The sequence below is a fragment of the Schistocerca americana genome, chromosome 5, assembly GCF_021461395.2.
Source record: "Schistocerca americana isolate TAMUIC-IGC-003095 chromosome 5, iqSchAmer2.1, whole genome shotgun sequence".
NCBI classification, from domain to species: Eukaryota; Metazoa; Arthropoda; class Insecta; order Orthoptera; family Acrididae; genus Schistocerca; species Schistocerca americana.
In genome coordinates this window covers 159,651,004-159,674,112 of record NC_060123.1, presented here as the reverse complement: position 1 = coordinate 159,674,112, position 23,109 = coordinate 159,651,004, and the positions used below count along the sequence as shown (strand labels likewise).

The window sequence follows — 23,109 nt, the reverse complement described above, 5'->3', positions numbered from 1 at the left end:
TCAGTTTGGTAAATAGTTTCTAAAGCCAAGACCGCATAAACATTTGTTTATGCACAAACAACCGGTTTCGACAGACTTTGCTCTCATCTTCAGGTGTCCAAATTTTTTGTTATAAAATTTGTTCATTTTGAGCTGGAACTAATATTTTATAACAGAAATTTCTGAAGATTTAAAGATGCCAACAAAGTCTGTTGAAGCCGGTTGTTTGTAAAAAGAAATATTTAAGTGATCTTGGCTTTAGAAAGTTTTTACCTAGCAAAACAGGTCGCTCTTTCAGATTTGTCGTCATGAGAAAATTCAATTAAATTATTTCAGTCAATGGCTCTGGGGAAACTAAAGAGAATGTTTATCCAGTAACTGGCGCTTAAGTCTTCGTGCAAAGGACACATGCACTCGTTTTTATTTTCTGGTCTTCATTCTTTGTAACCGGTAATTTTCGTAATGCAGCCCTAATACTACAGTGATATAGTTTGCTCTCTTGCTCGTACCGGTACTCCAATATCCCGGCACTCCAGCGATGTAGAGACAGACTCAGAGAGTGGCGGCGACATTAATTTTGTGTGGCACGTACGCGTAGTTCTGCTTTCGACCGCTGCGTGGCCTGAGGTCGCAGCAAACACGCCGCACGTAGAGAGCCTATACAGGCTCTCTAGCAGCACGGTGCTGGTCGTCGTGGATCACACGCACATAGCTGACCAGTTCTTCACATCGTGGCTGAGAACGTTACATGTACGTCACCCTTTTACGAACCATTAATTATGCATCAACATACTGTTCCTCCAAATGCACTCCCAAGGTGTTCTGAAAATGTTTACACCGAGGCTGCTTACTTTTTCATTAATGTCAATATGAATCTTGTCATTAATTATGCACTTTCCTAAAATGATATTACTTTAGCTAGTACCACTTCTTCAAATATTCTCTTCACAAAATTTTCAAAGTGATCAGAATACCAACGTCTTCAAATTAATTCCAACAACTTCACAGAAGTTTTATTGGAACACTGCGTACAACATTGTGTCATGTAATAACATTTAATACCATCATCAGATTATGACTCTTTACATTTCAAAATCTCAAGAGAGGTTGAAAGTTTTACTACACAAATTATCTCTTCCATTCTTTATTCATTGTTAACAAAAATAGGCATAGCTCGACACTCTTGGAGGAGGAGCAGCAGATTAGTGTTTAATGTGCTGTCGACAGCCGGCCGGAGTGACCGAGCGGTTATAGGCGCTTCAGTCTGGAACCACGTGACTCTACGGTTGCAGGTTCGAATCCTGCCTCGGGCATGGATGTGTGTGATGTCCTTAGGTTAGTTAGGTTTAAGTAGTTCTAAGTTATAGTGGACTTTTGACCTCAGCTGTTAAGTCCCATAGTGCTCAGAGCCATTTGAACCATCCTGACGACGTAATCAGACACGGAGCGCAAGCTAGGGTCAGGAATGGAACGGGAAGCAAATCGGCAGTACCGTTTCAAAGAAACCATCCGGCATTCGCCTGAAGCGATTTAGGGAAATCGCGGAAAACGTAACCAGGAAGGCCTGACGCGGGTTTTAATCGAAGTTCTCCCCAATGCGAGTGCAGTGTGCTAACTACTGCGCCACCTCCCGCGGTTTGACACTTTGGGCATTTTCTTCATCCCTCTGTGTCCGATGACGTTAATTGCTCTCTCGGATGTGAAGACATATTTCTTGCTGCGCAGCTTATGGAACAAAATAAAACAACACCTTGTGTAATCATGTGCGAAGAGTACTGATTACATAAATATAAAATCATAAGTCATAATTATATTCAAACATAAATCGGCTTACCATATACCGTTGATGCCGTAAAGACCGGCAGTGATATGGCTCAATATTTCGGATCACTACAACCACCTCACAAATGGGTGACGTTTTTGTTCGGAAATAGCTGAAACTACTAAAAAAAAGGTGCCAGGCACAGTGTAGGGTAGTGATTCAGTATCTGGAGTCTTTATTAAGAAGAAATTGCAGTAAATACCAAAGAAATTCCTAAACGTGCTGCTACAATCTTAACTGGTCGGTGTAGCCCATACGATAATGTAACAGAAATTCTCGGCGTACTTTAATTGCAATCACTGGAACAAAAAACGACGTATTTATCACGAAATTCTTTTAAGTAATTTGAGGGACTCAGCATTCTAGGAAGACAGTGCAGCAATTCCGTCAACTCGAAGGCATTTCTCTTGTAGCAGTCAACTGAACAAGTTGAGAGCGATCAGGGTGCTTACGGAGATAAGAAGTCATTGTTCCTTTTACCGCATGCGCGAATATAATCGGACAGAAAGAGACTAATGCTGGTTTCTGCACCATTTCTCCATGCACTATATAATAACGTAAGTGCAACGTACGTAGACCTAAAATTAGGTTTAACGGAGTACAGTGCTGTCAGACGGCATTATTAAGTAATCAGTCATTAGAAGCGTAATTGAGACAATGAAAATATTTCATTGATGAATTCTGTGCGAGGGACAGCGAAGAAATGAATGCATCTGGCCTCTCAGTCTTCCTAACCTGACCTCTCGCTGAAGGTTATCCTGGATACGCTCTTATCTTGTTTACGCGAGACATTCCTCCACATAAGGGAAGTGCTTTCTACTCTGTAAGTGTGAAGGACAGATGCGATGTCTGATTATTTTATGAGCCATTGTCATCACTCTGTTTACGTTTGTGTTTCTTTGCGAGTTCACTTACCTAATTTACCTACATTTATAAACGCCGCAAGTTTCCGAACGATGTTTTTCGGGCCTAAAAAGAGATGAACTATTTTCTCGGGTGTACGAGAGACTCGCTGAAATACCGATGTAGTGACCTTATTTTCCCTCTTCACAGCCGGCCGTTGTGGCCGAGCGGTTCTAGGTGCTTCAGCCTGGAACCGCGCTGCTGCTACGGTCGCAGGTTCGAATCCTGTCTCGGGCATGGATGTGCGTGATGTCCTTAGGTAAGCTAGGTGTAAGTAATTTCTAAGTCTAGGGGACTGATGATCTCAGCTGTTAAGCCCCATAGTGCTTAGAGCCATTTGAACCCTCTTCACAGAATGTATACTGAGGTGACAAAGTCATGGGCTGGCGAAATGCGCATATAAAGGTGGCAGTAATATAGCGTACACAAGGTAGGAAAGGGCAGTGCATTGGTGAAGCTGTCATTTACACTCGGGTGATTCATGTGAAAAGGTTTCCGACGTGATTATGGCCGCACGGGGGCAATTAACAGACTTTGAAAGAGGAATGGTAGTTAAAGCTAGGGCATGGGAAATTCTATTTCGGAAATCGTTCGGGAATTCAATATTCGGGGATCTACAGTGTTAAGAGTGTACCGAAATACAAAATTTCAGGCATTACCTTTCACCACGGGCAACGCAATGGCCGACGGCGTTCACTTGGCGAATGAGAGCAGCGGCATTTGCATAGAGTCTTCAGTGCTAACATACAAGAAACACAGCGTGAAATAACTGCAAAAATTAATGTGGGATGTATGATGAGTGTGTACACTACGACAGTGCGGCGAAATGTGATGTTAATAGGCTATGGCAGCAGACGATCGACTCGAATGCCTTTCCTGACAACACGACATCGCCTGCAGCGCCTCTCCTGGGCTCGTGACCATATCGGTTGGACCCTAGACGACTGGAAAACGGTGGTCCAGATTTCAGTTATTAAGAACTAATGGTAGGGTTCGAGTGTGGCGCAAAACCCACGAAACTATGGACCCAAGTAGTCAACAAAGCACTGTGGAAGCTGGCAGTGGCTCCATAATGGTGTGTTCTGTGTTTGCATGGAATGGACTGGGTCTTCCGGTCCAACAGAACCGATCTTGACTGGAAATGATTATTTTATGGCTATCTGGAGACCATTTGCAGCCATTCATGGACTTCATGTTCCCATACAATGTTGGAATTTTTTATGGACGACATTGCGCCTTGTCACCGGGCCACAGGTGTTCGCGAGTGGTTTCAGTGACATTCTGAACAATTCGAGCGAATGATTTGGCCATCCATATCGCCCGACATGAATCCCGTCGAATATTTATGGGACATAATCGAGAGGTCATTTTTTGCACCAAATCCTACACCGGTAACACTTTCGCAGTTATGGACGGCTATAGAGAGAGCATGGCTCAGTATTTCTGCAGGGGACTTCAAACGACTTGTTGAGTCCATGCCACGTTGAGCTGCTGGACTAATCCGGGCAAAGGAGATCCGATAAAATATTAAGAGATATCTCATGACTTTTGTCACCTAAGTGTCAAGTGAGTATTATGACATGTGAGATAATTGTGTTCTTGTTGCTACGAAATATAATGGTAATGAAGAAAAGACTATGGCGAAATCTAGCAGATGAAAACATATAGCATAAGTTACTTACTTAGTTAATTACGTACTTATATCTGTCGCTATATCATTGATGGATGATGCGAATGCTAGCGAATACCTTTAGATTTTCATACACGAACATACCTCACTTATGTTATCATTGTAGACTTTGTGGTTCATTTTTACCTACGAAGATGCAGGGTAATTAATTAATACTCCCACTAGGCATCGAAATAGACGCAGAAGTTGAGGCTTAGGAGGCGCTGCGCGTAATTCAGATTCGCTGGTCAGCAGGTGGCTTTGAAACTTGGCCGCGCTGCAGGCACTGCCACTGTGCTTCGACCACACTTGGAATGGATGTTTGTTCACATGCTCCCAAAGAAGTACTCTTTGTGTAACGTAGGCTTTCCTGGCTGCTGTCACTGGAGTTAAGATCTTCTCGGTTGTTCGACCACGTCATACTGCTAACACAAAGAGGTATTCAGGCGCCACTTCGTGCCACCACCCAACCCAGATGCAATCAGTGTTCAACACTCTGTCTTCACAAGCTTTCCATATCAGTGATGATAATAGCTTGGAACAGGACAAGGAGTTGGATTTTTAAAGAAGAAAATGAAGCCGGCCGGAGTGGCCCTGCGGTTCTGGGCGCTACAGTCTGGAACCGAGCGACCGCTACGGTCGCAGGTTCGAATCCTGCCTCGGGCATGGATGTGTGTGATGTCCTTAGGTTAGTTAGGTTTAATTAGTTCTAAGTTCTAGGCGACTGATGACCTCAGAAGTTAAGTCGCGTAGTGCTCAGAGCCAAGAAATTGAAGACCGATAGCTATGACAATTTGTCCTTAGACAGGGCTTTTAAGAGAAATATTAATTATGCTAATAGGAACGACGAGAAACCACCTTCCCACTCTATTAAGTTACCGTTTCTTCGTGGGGTCACTGATCGCATAAACAGAATTCTAAGGAAAAATGCTTTTCAGATCACTTCCTTCAGTCAAAACAAAAGACATTTTCCGACGGAAAAGTATGCGCCTGATTGTCTGCACACTGCGGGCGTGTACGAAATGACATGTGGATGCGGCAGAGTGCGTGCGCACAGGCGAAATGAGAACAACCGTTAAAGAATGTATTACGGAACACGAACATCAGTTGCGGCTAAAACAGAGTATAAAACGGCGGTAGCGGAACATCACGAGAACTGTTGCCTTGTCATCGATTTCAATAACGTATGTGTGCTTGTTAAGGTAACCAACATTTGTAGAGAACAAGTCTGAGAAGCGATTGCTATTTCAAAGAATGGCATGTAACTGCAATGGAGACGACGGCTACGCGCTTCCGTCACCGTGGGTCCCCGCCATGAAGGATGCGAATACGCGGCAGCGGCCAGCGAGCGATGCAAACAACGCCCTGGATGTCTGCCAACAACAATATTTTGGATAAATATTACCACTCTCCTGTAATGCTCTGTTCGCTTCTAGCCAATGATGTTGGCCTGCCAATAGTAGAAGGAGGAATTTTAACTAACAACTCTTCTCCATCGTAAGTGCGGGAAAAATTCCTTTCTAACCAATTACTACGGCCCACCCACGGTAGCTACGAGATTCCTACCCAATAATCCCACTTCTCCAGCACAAGCTCGGGAAGACTCCCTTACATAATAAAAGGCGACAAGGGTCTCTGGCAGTGCTCAATCTAATGTGGACACCACAAGATCTTGAAGAAGATCAAAGCAGAGGGGTCGAAACGTCGAACGTCTGAAGAAATATGATGCGCCTAACAACCCAGAAGATTTTAACTTCAGATACGCTTTGCTTTCTGCACTACAGCTGCGGCCTCGGGTTTGATATTTGCTTGGCCGTTTTTATGTTTAGCTCAGCAACAATCACTTTCTTCTGGGCGGGCCTCAGCAAATTTGAAGAAAGACGTTATGCCGCCAGGCTGTCTAAAATATTTTATTTGCGCTACTATTTTCAGGCACTGCCCACTCTCAAGTGCATATAAACAACATAAAAACACATGATAAAAAAGACAAAAAACTAAAACTGAAATTAATATATGTACATCGGATCTAGCATTAAACCGGCATAGTAGTAGTAGTAGTAGTAGTAGTGGTTTAACACTATACCATGTGTAGATCATCACTCATGTTTTCATGTTTTAGCTTTCTTCTCTTTTTTATGGCGTATTGTTATGATTTTTAGTTGGACTTTAGAAAGTTCGGTGCCCGAAAGTAGTAGTGAAAATAAAATATTTGAAACGCAGCCGGGTGGAACAACGTCCTTCTTCAGCAACAATCTTGGGCTTTATGGACACAGATTACATTTCGGTTCGCCTCAAGACGAGACAGTGCATTCGTAAGCAACATATGAGAGCGTGCTGAAAAGTAGTAAACCCCAAATTTTAATGTGAAACTCTTAAATCGTTTAAATAAGACAAACGTTATTAACATTCTACATATTCATTAATCATGTCTACCTATTTGTAGCCCTCTGCCGCTAGAGGGCTTCGAACTGTAGTGTGTAACGTTACTATATCGGTGCGTGAGAAAGAGCGTGATGTAAAGCACGAATTCGTCCACACGTCCTCTCCTCCAGCAAGACAATGCCAGACCACACAGGAGTGGTGCGGCATCTTCATCAATCCGACGCCTTGGGTTCACTGTTACCGATCGTCCTCCATACAGTTCCGACTTGGCCCCATCCCGTTTTAATCTGTTTCCAAAACTTAAAGGACACTTTCGAGCACTTCACTTTGATAGTGATGAAGCGGTGCAGGCAGAGGTGAGGTTGTGGCTCCGTCGACAGTCTCACATTCTACAGTGAAGGCATCGACAAACTGGTCTAGCTGGGAGAAATGTGTTCGTCGCCACGGTGACTATGTTGGGAAATAAATACATAGACACGAAGAATAATGATGTAGACAGATAATAATAATGTTAGTTTTATCTTTAAAAAAATCGGAGGCATTACTTCTCAGCACGCCTACATATTAGGGTATCCGCTTAGCGTTATTTTGTAATTCTGTGGTCAATTAAGAGCGGAGCTTATATGATTTTTAAATAAAGTGGGTCTCACCACCCAGACAAAAGATTGTTTTTTAAAACTTGTGCAATAACAAGTTCTCAGTATCACGGCAGCAGTCCTACAGATGGTGCAGCATATCTCAGTGAAGTATGCTGAGCAGCACAATGGGATGCCCCATCTCTTCATAAAAGTTCCAGACGGTCTTAGTTGATCTGATACATACTCCAAATAGACCAGCATTGTTCGAAAATGAATTGCGTTCGCTTGTAAACAATCTGCTGCGTTCGTAGAGAGGCCTATCATACGGGGATATAAAATAGGTAATTATAATTCTCTTCCACTCTTCACAGGCTTCTTTTTAATACACTATAGTAAGGTCTTCGCAAAATTTTTCAATCTCTGCTGTTCCCTCTTATTGAGAGGAGAGATAAAGTGAACGCAAGCCTCTGTTCACAACCTGAAGTTTCTTGTCCGCAGCTCGTTGTCTAGGGTTGCTACCTCTGGATCACTGGGTCCCAGGTTCGATTGCCGGCCGGAGTGGCCGAGCGGTTCTAGGCTCTACAGTCTGGAGCCGCGCGGCCGCTACGGTCGCAGGTTCGAATCCTGCCTCGGGCATGGATGTGTGTATTGTCCTTAGGTTAGTTAGGTTTAAGTAGTTCTAAGTTGTAGGGGACTGATGACCTCAGAAGTTAAGTCCCGTAGTGCTCAGAGCCATTTGAGCCGGCCGGGTTGGGGATTTTATACACCCGGGGACTGGGTGTTTGGTTGTCCTCACCATTTCATCATTATTCGTGAAAGTGCCGAGATTGGACTGTGTAAAGATTGGGATGTGTACGGGCGCTGATAACGGCGCAGTAGAGCGCCCGACAAACCAATCATCATCATCATCATCTGAAGTCTCTTGAATAGCCCATAAACGAACACTCTAAGACAAGGAAAAAAGACGTGCCACGAAGGAATTGTCGGAACGGGACGGACATCGATCGATGTGACGTGCATGTAGAGACGAACAAAAGAGTACAGCCGCGCGGGATTAGCCAAGCGGTCTAAGGCGCTGCAGTCACGGACTGTGCGGCTGGGCCCGGAGGAGGTTCGAGTCCTCCCTAGGGCATGGTTGTGTGTGTTTATTCAAGAAAAAGAGCTTCACGAACTGAGGAACTCAATAACGTGGTGGTCCACCTCTGTCGGGCGAGCAGTTATCCGGCTTTGGCATTGATTGACAGAGTAGTGGGATGTCCTCCTGTAGGGTATCGTGCCAAATTCTGTCCAACTAGCGCGTTAGAGCGTCAAAATCCCGAGATGGTTAGAGGACCCTGTCCATAATGCTCCGAACGTTCTCAATTGGGGAGACAGCTGGCAACCTTGCTGGCCAATGTAGGGTTTGGCAACTACGAAGATAAGCAGCAGAAACTCTCGGCGAGTGCGGAAGAGCGTTATCTTGGTGTAATGTAATCCCAGGATGGCCTTCCACTAAGGGCAACAAAACAAGACGTAGAATATCGTCGACTTAGCACTGTCCCGTAAAGGTGCCGAGGATGACAACCAAAAGGGACCTGCTATGAAATGAAATGGAAGTCCAGCCCCTCACTCCTGGCTGCCGTGCCATATGGCGGGCGACAGTCAGGTTGGTACCCCACCACTGTCCGAAGCGTCTCCAGACACGTCTTTGCTGGTCGTCGGGGCTCAATTCGAACTGCGACTCATCAATGAAGACGATTCTACTCCAGTCAGTAAGACTCGCGCTTCGAATTGAGTCCTGATGACCAGTGAAGATGTGTCTGGAGACGCCCTGGACAGTGGTGGGATACCGACCTGAGTATCGCTCGCCATATGGCCCAACAAGCAGGAGTTGTGGTCTTTGGTGCCATTTCTATTCACAGCAGGACCCGTTTGGCTGGCATCCGTAGCACCTTTGCAGCACAGCGGTACGTCGATAATAATCTACGCCCCGTTTTGTTGGCATTCATGGCAAGCCATTGTGGGCTTGCCACACACGGCGAGAGTTTCCACTGTTTGTCTTCGTGCTTGACAAACCCTACCTTGACCAGCAAAGTCGCCGGATCTTTCCCCAGCTGAGAACTCTTGGAGCATTATGGGCAGGACCTTCCAACCATCTCGAGATTTTGACGATCTAACGCGCCAATTGGACAGACTTTGGCTCGATATCCCTCAGCACAACATCCAACAAATTTATCAATCGATGTCAAGCCGAATGACTGCTTGCATAAGGGTCAGAGGTGCACCACCGCCTTATTGACTTGCTCAGTTTGTGAAGCTCTTTTTCTTGAATAAATCACCAATTTTTTCTGAAATTATAATCATTTTTTGTCTGTACACGCACGTCACGTCTACGGTTTTCACCCCATTCGAATAATTCTTTTGCGTTGCGTAATTTTTGTTCCTTAGAATGTGTTATAGAAACACAAGAGGAAGTGGGTGGAAATGAAATACGATACGGTGAGAAGAATTCGGCAGATCAGCGAAAGATCTAAGTGGAAATAAGTCTCCAGAATTATTGGCATCCCTGGGAGAGCCAATCATGAGAAAATAATTCCTTGTGGGATGCAAGATTTATGAAACAGATGAAATACCCTCAGAGGTCAGGGAAAATGGCAAATGTGGATATTACTGAAACACCAGTTTAATAAGTCATGGATGCAAAATCTTGACAATCTATTTACAGACGAGTGGAAATACTGGTAGAAGCCGACCTCTGGGTACATCAGCTTGGCTTCCAGAGAAATGTAGGAACACGTGAGGCAATAAGGTTTATCCTAGGAAATAGATTTAAGAAAGTCAGGGGGGGGGGGGTGACGACAGGCTGGGCATGCGGCCATCCCTTAAATTAACCGTGCAAAATATTTAAATAACCATATCGAGACTGGGCAGATGCACGACAAAGACATAAGCAATAGAAAAAGTGTAGCCTGGTGCAGAATCGACACGTGCAAGAAGAGCATTTCTAGCAAGATGCAAGTAGAAGGTTTCGAAACGTGGTGCTATAGACGAATGCTGAAGATTAGATAGATAAATGAGAAATCACTGAATGGAATTGGCGGAAAAAGAAATTTATCGGAAACTAGACTAAAAGGAGAGATAGGTTGGTAGAACACATCCTGAGGCATCAGTGAATTGTCAGTTTGGTAACACTAGGGAGTGTGGGGTGTGGAAATTGCAGATGGAGACCATTACTTGAATACAGTAGCAAGATTCAAATGGATATGGGTAACGGTAGGTATTCGAAGATGATGGGGCCTGCATAGGACAGCCGAGCGCGGAGAGATGCGTCAAACCTGTCGCTGGGCTGAAGAACACAACAACAACAAAACGCAGCAGGTGGCGAATGTGTAGAACAGGCTGCATGAAACACTGGATCTGAATGAGTCTAGCAAAATCAAGCGCTCTCTGTATCAGTACTATGCAGATGTGTGAAATACTCTTCTTGTTTTATATGTTCACAGGCAATCAGCATATTATATACACATTTCTGAAAAAAAATAGAGAAAAAGTACCACATTCAGATGGTTTACAGCAATTTAGCAAATTAAATGACAGTAGCAGACAAACTATAACACAAACCAAAAAATTATGTAAATTACTTGCTACAATAATTTTCAACTTCATAGTGAAGGAGAGCTGACGTAACATCATATTTATGTGCTCAAACAAAGACGTGCATTAGTTAGTCAGTGGGATCAGCATTGACAAGATTAAATGCATTTGCCTATCGTCCTTAAAAGCGTTCCTTTGACTTCTACAGTAGATATATGCAGTTGATGTGCTCATTTGTTACGTTACTTATTTGTTATTTAGCGGCCGGCCGGTGTGGCCGTGCGGTTCTAAGCGCTTCAGTTTGGAACCGCGTGACCGCTACGGTCGCAGGTTCGAATCCTGCCTCGGGCATGGATGTGTGTGATGTCCTTAGGTTAGTTAGGTTTAAGTAGTTCTAAGTTCTAGGGGACTGATGACCACAGATGTTAAGTCCCATAGTGCTCAGAGCCATTTGAACCATTTTTTTGTTATTTAGCTGTATCCAATTTCATCGAAACGAAATGCGATCTTGCAAGTCTACTAGACTTTTAATATAATAGGGTCTTTGCATGGGTGGAGAAAGCGATCCTTGCTTCTCAGAAACACTTCTCTGGCAGTGCAAGCAACATGTAAAATGAATATTCGTCAGTGTTGCTACCTAAGCAGAGGTCACAAACGAGAGTAATGATGGTATGGAATGAGTTTATACTTGGCGATTTTTTCCACCGCGTAAAAACTCTAGGGATTGATCGGTAAGAGGATAGGGAACAAAAAAGGTCTAATGAATTAATGTCCGGAAATGCATGGTTTACATGCCAGAGACCATTATTCAGTCATATATAGTCACAGAGACCGCGGTCTAATACGCGCTGTACCATGCAGCCACAGTTACAATATGCATGGTTTCCTCCTAGAGGGTGGTACTGTTCCTCATACGTCATGCCCTACCGCCCTCTCCTGCCAGAGTATTTGTAATGTTGTGTCCGATTCACTTCTCTTGCTGACTCATCTTGTAGTGGATGTGATGCAGCATTGTACACAGTGGTTCCGTATTCGAATCGAGAGCTTGCCGACATGGTGTTTTACCACTACGGAAAGGCAAATGGCAACGAGCGGCGAGCAGCAAGGTTGTATCAAGAGAACTGTCTTCGCCGACAACAACCACCGTACTCAAAGTTTGCAACAGTGTTTCGCCGTTTGTATGAGACAGGATCATTTCAGGAAGCAGAAAAACATGAAGGACGTACCCGAAATATTTCGGACACCAGACTTGGAGGAAAAGTGGTTAACACTGTGGAAGGCGACCACCGTGTCAGTACCAGTCTGTTGGCCAGCCAGTGCAGGGTAAGCCAGACGGACGTTTGGCACATTCTCCATGGCAAATGTTGCTACGCTTATCACCTACAGCCCGTGCAGGGCTTGCTAGCGACAGACTTTCCACATCGGGAGTAGTTTTGTTACTGGTTTCTTCACCGGGCAAAAACGATCCTGGGATTTGTGTCATCCATTTTATTCACAGTTAAGACCACCCTTACTCAGAGTGGTATCTTCAACTTTCATTATACACTCCTGGAAATGGAAAAAAGAACACATTGACACCGGTGTGTCAGACCCACCATACTTGCTCCGGACACTGCGAGAGGGCTGTACAAGCAATGATCACACGCACGGCACAGCGGACACACCAGGAACCGCGGTGTTGGCCGTCGAATGGCGCTAGCTGCGCAGCATTTGTGCACCGTCGCCGTCAGTGTCAGCCAGTTTGCCGTGGCATACGGAGCTCCATCGCAGTCTTTAACACTGGTAGCATGCCGCGACAGCGTGGACGTGAACCGTATGTGCAGTTGACGGACTTTGAGCGAGGGCGTATAGTGGGCATGCGGGAGGCCGGGTGGACGTACCGCCGAATTGCTCAACACGTGGGGCGTGAGGTCTCCACAGTACATCGATGTTGTCGCCAGTGGTCGGCGGAAGGTGCACGTGCCCGTCGACCTGGGACCGGACCGCAGCGACGCACGGATGCACGCCAAGACCGTAGGATCCTACGCAGTGTCGTAGGGGACCGCACCGCCACTTGCCAGCAAATTAGGGACACTGTTGCTCCTGGGGTATCGGCGAGGACCATTCGCAACCGTCTCCATGAAGCTGGGCTACGGTCCCGCACACCGTTAGGCCGTCTTCCGCTCACGCCCCAACATCGTGCAGCCCGCCTCCAGTGGTGTCGCGACAGGCGTGAATGGAGGGACGAATGGAGACGTGTCGTCTTCAGCGATGAGAGTCGCTTCTGCCTTGGTGCCAATGATGGTCGTATGCGTGTTTGGCGCCGTGCAGGCGAGCGCCACAATCAGGACTGCATACGACCGAGGCACACAGGGCCAACACCCGGCATCATGGTGTGGGGAGCGATCTCCTACACTGGCCGTACACCACTGGTGATCGTCGAGGGGACACTGAATAGTGCACGGTACATCCAAACCGTCATCGAACCCATCGTTCTACCATTCCTAGACCGGCAAGGGAACTTGCTGTTCCAACAGGACAATGCACGTCCGCATGTATCCCGTGCCACCCAACGTGCTCTAGAAGGTGTAAGTCAACTACCCTGGCCAGCAAGATCTCCGGATCTGTCCCCCATTGAGCATGTTTGGGACTGGATGAAGCGTCGTCTCACGCGGTCTGCACGTCCAGCACGAACGCTGGTCCAACTGAGGCGCCAGGTGGAAATGGCATGGCAAGCCGTTCCACAGGACTACATCCAGCATCTCTACGATCGTCTCCATGGGAGAATAGCAGCCTGCATTGCTGCGAAAGGTGGATATACACTGTACTAGTGCCGACATTGTGCATGCTCTGTTGCCTGTGTCTATGTGCCTGTGGTTCTGTCAGTGTGATCATGTGATGTATCTGACCCCAGGAATATGTCAATAAAGTTTCCCCTTCCTGGGACAATGAATTCACGGTGTTCTTATTTCAATTTCCAGGAGTGTAGTCATCTATGGGATAGTATGCAGAACCCCCATGGTATGGTGACAGTGAATCATCAGCGTCGTGCAGTCAGAATGTGTGGGCCGGGATAATTGGAAACCGTATTTTGGGACCAGTCTTCCTTCCACGTTGCTTAACAGGCCCGAACTATCGGCGTTTCTCGCAGGTGAGTTTGCCACCCCTGCTGGAAGAAGCACCATTGATGCTTCGAACGGTTATGTGGCTGCTACATGATGGTGTTGCAGCCCACTTCGCCGTTAACGTCCGGACGCATCGCAATCATGTCTGCCCTGGTCGATGGATCGGACGAGGGGGTCCAGTTGCATGGCCTGCTCGTTCACCAGATCTCAACCCGTGCTATTTCTGGTTATGGGGCCATCGGAAAAATATCGTGTATGCAGAGCCAATTCCAGACATGGAGACACTGGAACAGTGTATTCATGCTGACTTCGACACTGTTCAGATGCAGTCTGGCCCATATGAACGTGTGAGACAGAACATGCTACGCTGCGTACGCTCATGCGCTGAGGCACATGGCCTCTCGTCAATCGATCCCTAGAGTTTGTACATGATAGAAAAAAATCGCCCTGTGTAGTCGCTACTGAAATTTGCAGCTACAAATGGTCAATTCTACTGCACAATGCTGCAACGAATACCAGCCGACTACTGTCGATACCTCCGCTCACAGCATCCTTTACAAAAGTGCGAAGTAATATCACGCGTGTAATAGATAACTACGCAGCGTTGCTAGAAACAGTCTGAATACATATTCGATTATAAAGAAGTAAAGTGCTCAGAACTTCAATTTGTTGAAAATAAATAAACGATACATGATATAGATGCATATAAGACACAACGATTGTGTCACGATAAATATCCAGAATATCTAATCATATGAATCGCTCCAAGAAATAAGACATCTTGCAGATCAAAAGTAAACTGTTATCTAACAAAATACAATGCACAGTGTTCTAGATCTTCTTCTTCTTCTTCTTGTCCCTTGCCTTTTCCAGTTTGTTCTACTGGTTCGGCATTGTTTGTTAGATTCTGTCAATGTTAGTGACAGTTGGTAGCAATGTTAGTGACAGTTGGTAGCCGGTCGCCATTCCTGACGCCACCATTCCTCCCCTCCCCCCCCCCCCCTTCGCCATGGGATGGAATCTGTGTACTCCATCCGTCTGCGTCTATAATAAACCGCGTGTCTCCTCTAAGGCTCGTCAGACGCATTTTCTCTGGTATTTCGCCAGATATTTGCAATTTACTTTCTGCAACGTGTAGCTGGTGTCAACTCAAATAAATACAGTTCGTCTCGTCTCTCATGCGACGCCCAGCGTCGACGGAAAGCGTCAGCTTGTTTCCCATTACAAACAAAACGATTTTTAAATCGGAACTTTACGGGCCAATTCGATAGAGTGCTCCCATATTAGTCTAGTGTGTTATTCGTTTTACCGATATTTATTAACAGGAGTCCGCAGCTCGAGGTCTTGCGGTAGCGTTCTCGCTTCACGCGCGCGGGGTCCCGGGTTCGAGTCCCGGCGGGGGTAAGAGATTTTTTTTCTGCCTCGAGGTGACTGGATGTTGTTGTGTCGTCTTCATCATCATCATTCACCCCCATTACGGTCGGGGGAAGGCAATGGCAAACCACCTCCACTAAGACCTTGCCTAGTACAGCGGTGCGAGTCTCCCGCATCGTCCCCTACGCTTAATAGGAATAGTAAAACAGGAAGAATAATCAGTACTCCAGCAGCGACTGAGCAGCAGTTACTGGGTTGGTGCTGTCACTGTCGGAGTATTCCTTACTCTTTGTGTTTTACTGTACCTGTTAATACACATCGGTAAAAGGAATAACGCATTAGACCAACATGGGGCCGCTAAAGATCATTTTGTTTGTAACGGGAAACTAGCCGACACTTTCTATCGACGTTGGACGTCCCATGAAAGACGTGATAGGCAGTATCTGTTTGGCTGACTCGAGGTACACGCTGAAAAAAATGAAATTCCAAATATCTGCCGAAACGCCAGAGAAAATGCGCTTAAAGGTAAGAGACTCACCGTACGGTTGCCTGAGGTGGGGCGTGCGTACCAGCCAGATATTCATCTAGTGGTATGTGGGAAACCGACTAAGAACAATATTCGGGCTGCCCGGTTCACCAGACCTCGTTATTAATTCGCGTGGCGGATTCAATGGGCGAGGGGGCGCTATCAGCGCAGGTCGCACATTGTTCTAGATGTATTTAGGAAATAATTCGTGTAGATTAAAGTTCATGTACTTAAGAAAAGTAGTTCGTAGTATTATTTTAGGTTTTGTTCGCTTTTACCTTTCATTTTTTCTTCTCTTTTAGATATAACAACATTATTTGTCTACTATTGTCTGAATGAGCAGGCTGCCGTAATGTCAGGCGACTACTAGTCAGTGAAACTTGCATTTGCGATGATTCTGAAAGAGGAATATTACTGTGTCTTGTGTCAAAGGCATTCAGGACAGACACATTTTCTAATCTTACATCTACTGTTTACAGAAATATCACTCATATTTGAAGCAGAAAGATACAGCGCGTGTTCGTTTCCTTCCACTGCATCACTACAGACGTACCACTCTCAGGGAATAATTGTACAGAAGAAGACAGAGTCCACGTTAAACGTGAATTCATAAGTTTCTTTTAAGTCACTTAATCTGCGTATGTCCGATTGTAAGGTTTTGCGTTAAAGAAGGTCCTGTTTTGCAGCAGCAACAAGTGCAAGGAATCGCAACTTGCTTTTCTTTTAACTTACAGAAATTATGGAGTAAAACCAAGCGACATGCTCCATAAAAAAGTATTGTTTGCCATCACAACTATAGATTAAAAAGTCATATCTTGACATGTGTAGTCCAAGATCTAGATTTTTTAAAAAAGGGTGAATTCGCTGGAGACGCAGCAGAAATACGAATTGAACCAAGATTGATGGAAAGTGGAGAGGGGATGGGGATTGCCGATGTCGCTTTCGAAGGAGTGTTCTCTGACATCCTCATTAGCTAATTTAGAGAAAGCACATGAATCTAGTGTTGTAAGTACTGTGCCACCTCATTCACTGTGTTTCAGGTTTATCTCACCTACGAATGTTTGCTTGTAATATGATGCGCTCTAAATTATTTTAGCCATGTATCTCTCACCTGTACGTTTCTTATCACGATAAATTGCGACCAGAGGAAATTTGTATTTTGTATACGAGTTTCTAGCTAAAGCATTGTGTCACATTTTTCAAACATTTTTGAAATTAAAACCAAACTGTTTAGCAGTGTGGCTAAGAAAATGGACTCCTATGAGGAAGGTGCGCGTCTCAAATTATCTTCTGTCGATACTGATTTAGTTCTTCACTAGATTTTCCTAAACTAGTACAGGTTAATGTCGGGACAGTCACTTCTAAGGCCAGTTTTCTCCAGTTTACCTTCTCACCTTCGTTAAAGACCTCAACGTCAACAAGACGCTTAACTCTGACTTTTCTTCCCCACATTTCGAAATTAAAGAATCTAATAAAAGAGGCACATTTCACTACAGTGCTTCTACGTCTACATTCAAAGACTGCAAATCAGTGTGTACTATATGGAACTACATCACACTTTAGAACACGAGTGAAAGGACGCCCACGCGCGGCGGTAAGGGACGGAAGGAAGGGACCGCGCCCCTCCCCCAACCCCCGCCCCACCGTAGCTCTCAGGGAAAGGAAAAATTATAGTCCAGTCAGGCGTTTTTCTTCCAAGAAGATGATTTAAAAGCCGATATTAAACAGATTTGTAACAGGGTCGGAAACTGAACTTTTTTATGGCTTCTTACATGTCGCCATTCGTCTTCAAAACTATTAAAAATACTCAATACTCCCAGGTCTACCGCCCCCCTCCCCTCCCTCGCTTAACAAACTATCATATGGTCGCCCTTCCACGAGTGCAGTATGTAGTGTTAGATTAATCATAACAAGATTCTTGTAAAACTGGGACAATACTGTATTGTTATCTGTCAATGAAAGGAATTCTCTAAGTACAAGTGTCAACTGCGGAGGATGTTTGATGAAGTACCTAACGATGCAAGTATTTAAGGATATTCAGAACTGTCAAGTGGAGTAGGGACGCCACAATAAAACCATACGTTAAGGACATTGTTTCCAACCTCGATCTGGTGGGTGCATCCGATATGTGCGCTCCATTCGTTATTATAACAACGCAGACAGCATCAAGGAAAATATTTCCACTGACAACTTTGAGTATAATTTTCACAAACTAACTTAAATTTAAGTTCAGTAACGCAAGTACAATCGTTACTGTGTAATTCGCTGTGAAAACTGCAACAGCAAAAAAATCCTTTCTCAATTATCGCCGTATTCCCACGCCGTCTTAAAATTAGCCAAGTCATCGTGAAGTCAAGCATATCGATAAACTAAAAGTGCGGATTATTAATCACTGTATCTGTTAAGAGTTATCGTCTCCAACGTCTCGCTAGTTACTGTCCACTGAAAGCAATTAATAACAGGAGAAAGTGTTTGTCGCCATAAATTTCATAGTAAACAACTTCTTCTATTGGGAAGTTTATAAACCGTGCTTGCGTTAATCGTTAGTAGAATAGGATCATCAGACGAAAATAAGATATCAGAACAGCAGTATTGAAGCTGAGTAGATAGTACTCGTAATTACCTGTATCTCGCGCGGAACAACACCAGGCGAACGCCAAATCTGGATACACACGTCCTTCACCGCTTTCTCTGGCCTGTGTTACGAGGCCGGAGGATGAGTATCTCGGACCGATGGCAGCGCTGCATGGCGGCAGGACGAGGAACTTCAGCTGACTCATCTGTGTCCTCGCCGGAGGTGGCACACTTTGATACGGCTCCAGAATGAGGTTTTCGCTCTGCAGCGGAGTGTGCGCGGATGTGATACGGCTGTACTACAAGAGTAAGTAGTTTGAGTCACGCCTAGGGCACTTGGGCGTTTAGCAACTACTCGGACAGACGGAAGAGGACTTTTACACTATAATTGTGTCACGATCTTTAGGAAGCGCTGTTCCTTGACGTCTCCAAGGTGTTTGACATAGGGTGACACAGTGGTTTGCAAGTATCCCTGGGGAATGGATCCTGATGCCACACATACGTCCACCTCAGTACGACCCTAGCCCATATTTAGGATTCATACAGCCTATTGCTGAACATGTGGTGTTGGCCCTACTCGGAGACATTTTATGAAAACGACCTGCAAAAAATTACATTGTACAGCAGTTTCAGAATCTAAAGCCTATAATGCAGCCTTTAAGTTTTATTACTTAATTCTATAAAATTTTACTATGCAGTCTATGGTTTAATAAGTTGCTGGGATGGGAAAAAAAACAGAAGAACTGAAATCATTTAACGTGTTCAACACGATCTATTAACATGGCAGTGCACACCTCCAAAAAAGTCGAGATTAACGCAAAAATCAGCATTTCGCTTTTACTAAAAATGTACTGCAACCATAAGCAAATATCTTTATTAGGTAAATTAATAATAAGAAAAGAAATGTATCAACCGAGCAAATTTTTCCTTTATTCCATTCAAATACAATACTTAACCAAGTAGTCAGCCTTAAAATGAAAGTTTTACATAATCTTTTTAGTTAATTGGTTTCCACCTATACTTCATACTAACAATATCTTCATATCTTAATCGTTTTGTGGCATTACCTCCTGCCTTATAATGAGAAGACTACTGTATAGATTTCTCAGAGATGCGACATTAATTTAGCAATTTGCAATGTATGGAGCTCAGTACACTATAACAGCTGTGACATGGTAGCTAGCAACATTGAGAATGGACAGTTTTTACGTAATTAGCATGATGCAGTGAAGCTATAGAAGTTTCGATGGTTTTAATTAACAGATTACCTACTTCTTCTTTCTTTCTTTCTTCGTTTGGGTCATCTAAGGACCACACACCAATTACAGTGTTTCCTTCTTTGTTGTTCTTTCCTTTTATTCCAGTATTCTTTCATCTTTTCACTATGTATCCTTTTTCTTTCCTCAGACCATTTTGACCCTGTCTTCTCCTCCCTCTTGTCTTGGAATCCATCCATTTTTAACACTTTTCTCTTGAAACTCTCTCTTTCTCTTGCATCTTTTTCATTTATGTTGTTTCTTTCCAAATACTTCCTACCTGCTTGAATCCAGACTGTTGTTGACTTCCTATCCCAAAGATATTTAAAAATCTGTTTGGTTAACCTGTTGCTGTTCATTCTGTATAAGTGTCCAAAAACTAGCAGTCACCTCTTCCATAGTGTTTCATTTATGTTCTCTATGTTGCGATAAATTTTTTCATTGCTTCTTCATTTCTATACCTCTGTATTTTTTGGTGGTCCAAGTATTTTTCGAATGATTTTTCTTTCTAGGACTTCAAGTTTGCGTAATTTGTAGTTCAGTACTGAACATTCATTTGCATAAAGACATTCTGCTTTTACTACTGTGTTTTAGTGCTGTATCTTCAAATTTTTAGACAGACACCTTTTGTTGTAGACATTCCAAGTTATTCCATAAGCTCTCTCCATTTTATGTACCCTTTTGTTTTATAGCGAATTTTTAAGCCATTTTCTTGGATAATTTCTCCCAAATATTCAAATTTATTTACCCTTTTTACCTGGCCAATCTCTGTTGCTAGGGATCCCGGAGAATTTTTTATATTTCTCATAAATTTTTGTTTTTTCTACAGATATTCTTAAACCTGCTGTTTTGGCTATTTCTTCTAAGAGATTGATTTGTATTCCAGCATTTGTTAAGTTTTCAGAAAGAGTGGCAAAATCATCTGCAAATGCTAAACAGCGAATTTCAGTACCTTTGTTTTCAGTTCCCAGTCTGATTAGTGATAGCTTCTCTTCTTTTAGTTTTTGTTTCCATTCTATTACTAATTTCTCTAGTACGCAGTTAAAGAGGAGTGGAGACAGGCCATCACCTTGCCTTATCCCTGTTCATGTTGAATGTCTTCGATATTTCATCCTGAAACTTTACTTTTGATTTGGTTTCTGTGAGCGTTTTATGAATAAGGTTTGCTAATTTAGATTTGATGCTAAATTCTCTGATCACTTTATCTAGTGTTTCCCTATCAAGTGAGTCAAATGCCTTTCTAAAATCTATAAATGTTACAACTATATCTTTGGAGTTTGTAAGTCTGTGATGAAATATGGACTTTAGATTGAAAATCTGATCTGAGCAAGAGCTGTCCTTTCTAAATCCATTCTGATACTCTCCCAATTGGCTATCAAGTGTTCCTTCTGCCTTGTTTATAAGTATTGTTGAAAATATTTTATAACCCACTGGTAACAAAGATATACCTCTGTAGTTATTTACATTTTGCTTATCACCTTTCTTGTGCATGGGATGGATGAGAGCCACTTTCCAGCCTTCTGGTGGTATCTTTTCAGTTTCCCATATTTCTTCAAACATGAGATAAAGGTTAGTTATAATTTTTGGTTGAGACCATTTAATAAGTTCAGTTGTAATTGAGTCTTCTCCACTGGCTTTGTTGTTTTTCAGGGTACTTACTGCTTTTTTAACTTTTTCAGCTGTAGGTGGTGGATCTGCTTCTGTATTTTCATGGAGATCTGGAAATGCTAGCTTACATTTTGGATCTCCACAGTTCAATAATGTTTCAAAGTACTTTCTTAGTATTTCACAATTCTGGCTGTTGCTTAGGCCACCATTTTCATCTGTGACGCAAATGCTTGGAGCTTGGTAGCCCTTTACATGACTTTTAAACATCTGATAGAAATTCCAGGAGCTATTTTTTACAAAGTTGTTTTGTATGTCAAGGAGTTGTGATTTCTCAAAAGATCTTTTAGCACTCTTTATTATTCTTGCTGTTTCTTTTCTTTGCATTCTAAATGCATCAAGGTGTTCAGGCTTCCCAGAAAATTTCTGTTTCTTCCACTGCTTTGTTCTTTCTGTAACTGCTTCTTCACAGATTTCATTCCACCAGACTTTCGTCTTCATTTTTTTGTTGTTGCAAATACATCTTTCGCTGCACTGTTGCTTTCTTTCGATATTTCTTCCCATTTCCCTGATTTAGTTCCTTTAATTTTCTCCTGAAAATTTTTTACTACCTCTTTGGTGATGTTGAACCTGTCTGTATTATATTTAATTATTTTTTTCTGTCTCTTTTGGTTTCTATTAGGGAGAAGTTTCAGTTTAATCTTAGGCAGGTAATGATCAGAATCAAATTCCCTGTTTCTTGCTACTTTTACATTCATGATTTCTTTAAAATTGCATTTAGAAACAGCCACGTGATCTAACTGGAACTCCATTGGATTCCGAGAGATCCATGTTACCTTATTATAGTCTATCTTCGATTTTTTTTCACAATAGTGTGCATTGTATCAAGCCAGTGAGTAGGCTGGCAGCGTCATTGTTCGGAAATGGTAACCTCTCAGACCCATATAACTCACACTATAAAGTGTCACGTACAGCAGGAAAATGATTGGATAAGATATCTCGGGGGGTTCTAGCTCTTAATCGAAAAGCAACTAATGAAAGGACACAGTGTTCAGTCGTTCTTCTCCAAATAATCCGCCACCAACCTGGGCTGTTTTCCTCTGAAACATATATAAATCACAAAGTAAATTGAATAAACGATAAGGATACAGGTAGTGGTTCAGATTAATTGTGGACTCAACAAAATATAAAGACGTAAGTAATATTTATCCGGCGAAAGGTCAAGAGGTTACCTAACTTACATTTGCTCACCTTGAACTTCCACGAACAAGAGATAAGTTTACAAGAATATGACAAATCAACAAAACTCTCACATTTTTCAGAAGCTTCATATTTACCACCTATTCAGTTTCTGGAAGTACCTATGTATCAAATATGTTCTTTTGATCTTTGGTGAATATTGTCTTTCATTATACGGTTTTTTTTAAATGAAATTATTTTCTCTTTTAACAAATCACCACATTATAAGCTAGATGAGGGGAAACCAGAGACGGAAAGAAATAAGAAATATTTTATCACCCCCTTGACTGTTTGGAATCATCACATTAACAGTATATACTACAAGCATTCATCTGCAGTGGCAGGAAGTTGCGTTTCAACATAACATATTCAGATTAGCTTTTAGTAAACAATCATACAGTGTAAGATAACAAATAAGAAGAATATTACCCAGCTGTTTCCTTAAAAATTCTTTACAAGCAAGGTAAATCATCAAAAGATGATGTGGATAAGCGCGCATATGAAAGTACGCTGATGGTAACAAAA

General features: G+C 43.2%; 1 protein-coding gene across 2 annotated transcripts in view; it reads right to left on the bottom strand.

The window, feature by feature from the left end:
• The window catches only part of LOC124615544 (probable cytochrome P450 6a14), a 104,035-nt gene extending 85,379 nt beyond the window's left edge, over positions 1-18,656 (bottom strand). Inside the window, exon 1 of one of the 2 annotated variants that reach the window (XM_047143516.1) lies at positions 18,534-18,656. The gene's annotated coding sequence lies outside the window, so the exon portion shown is untranslated. The remainder of the gene's footprint in view (positions 1-18,533) is intronic. The other variant, XM_047143517.1, reaches the window with a different exon arrangement.
• Between the last annotated feature and the right edge of the window lie 4,453 nt (positions 18,657-23,109).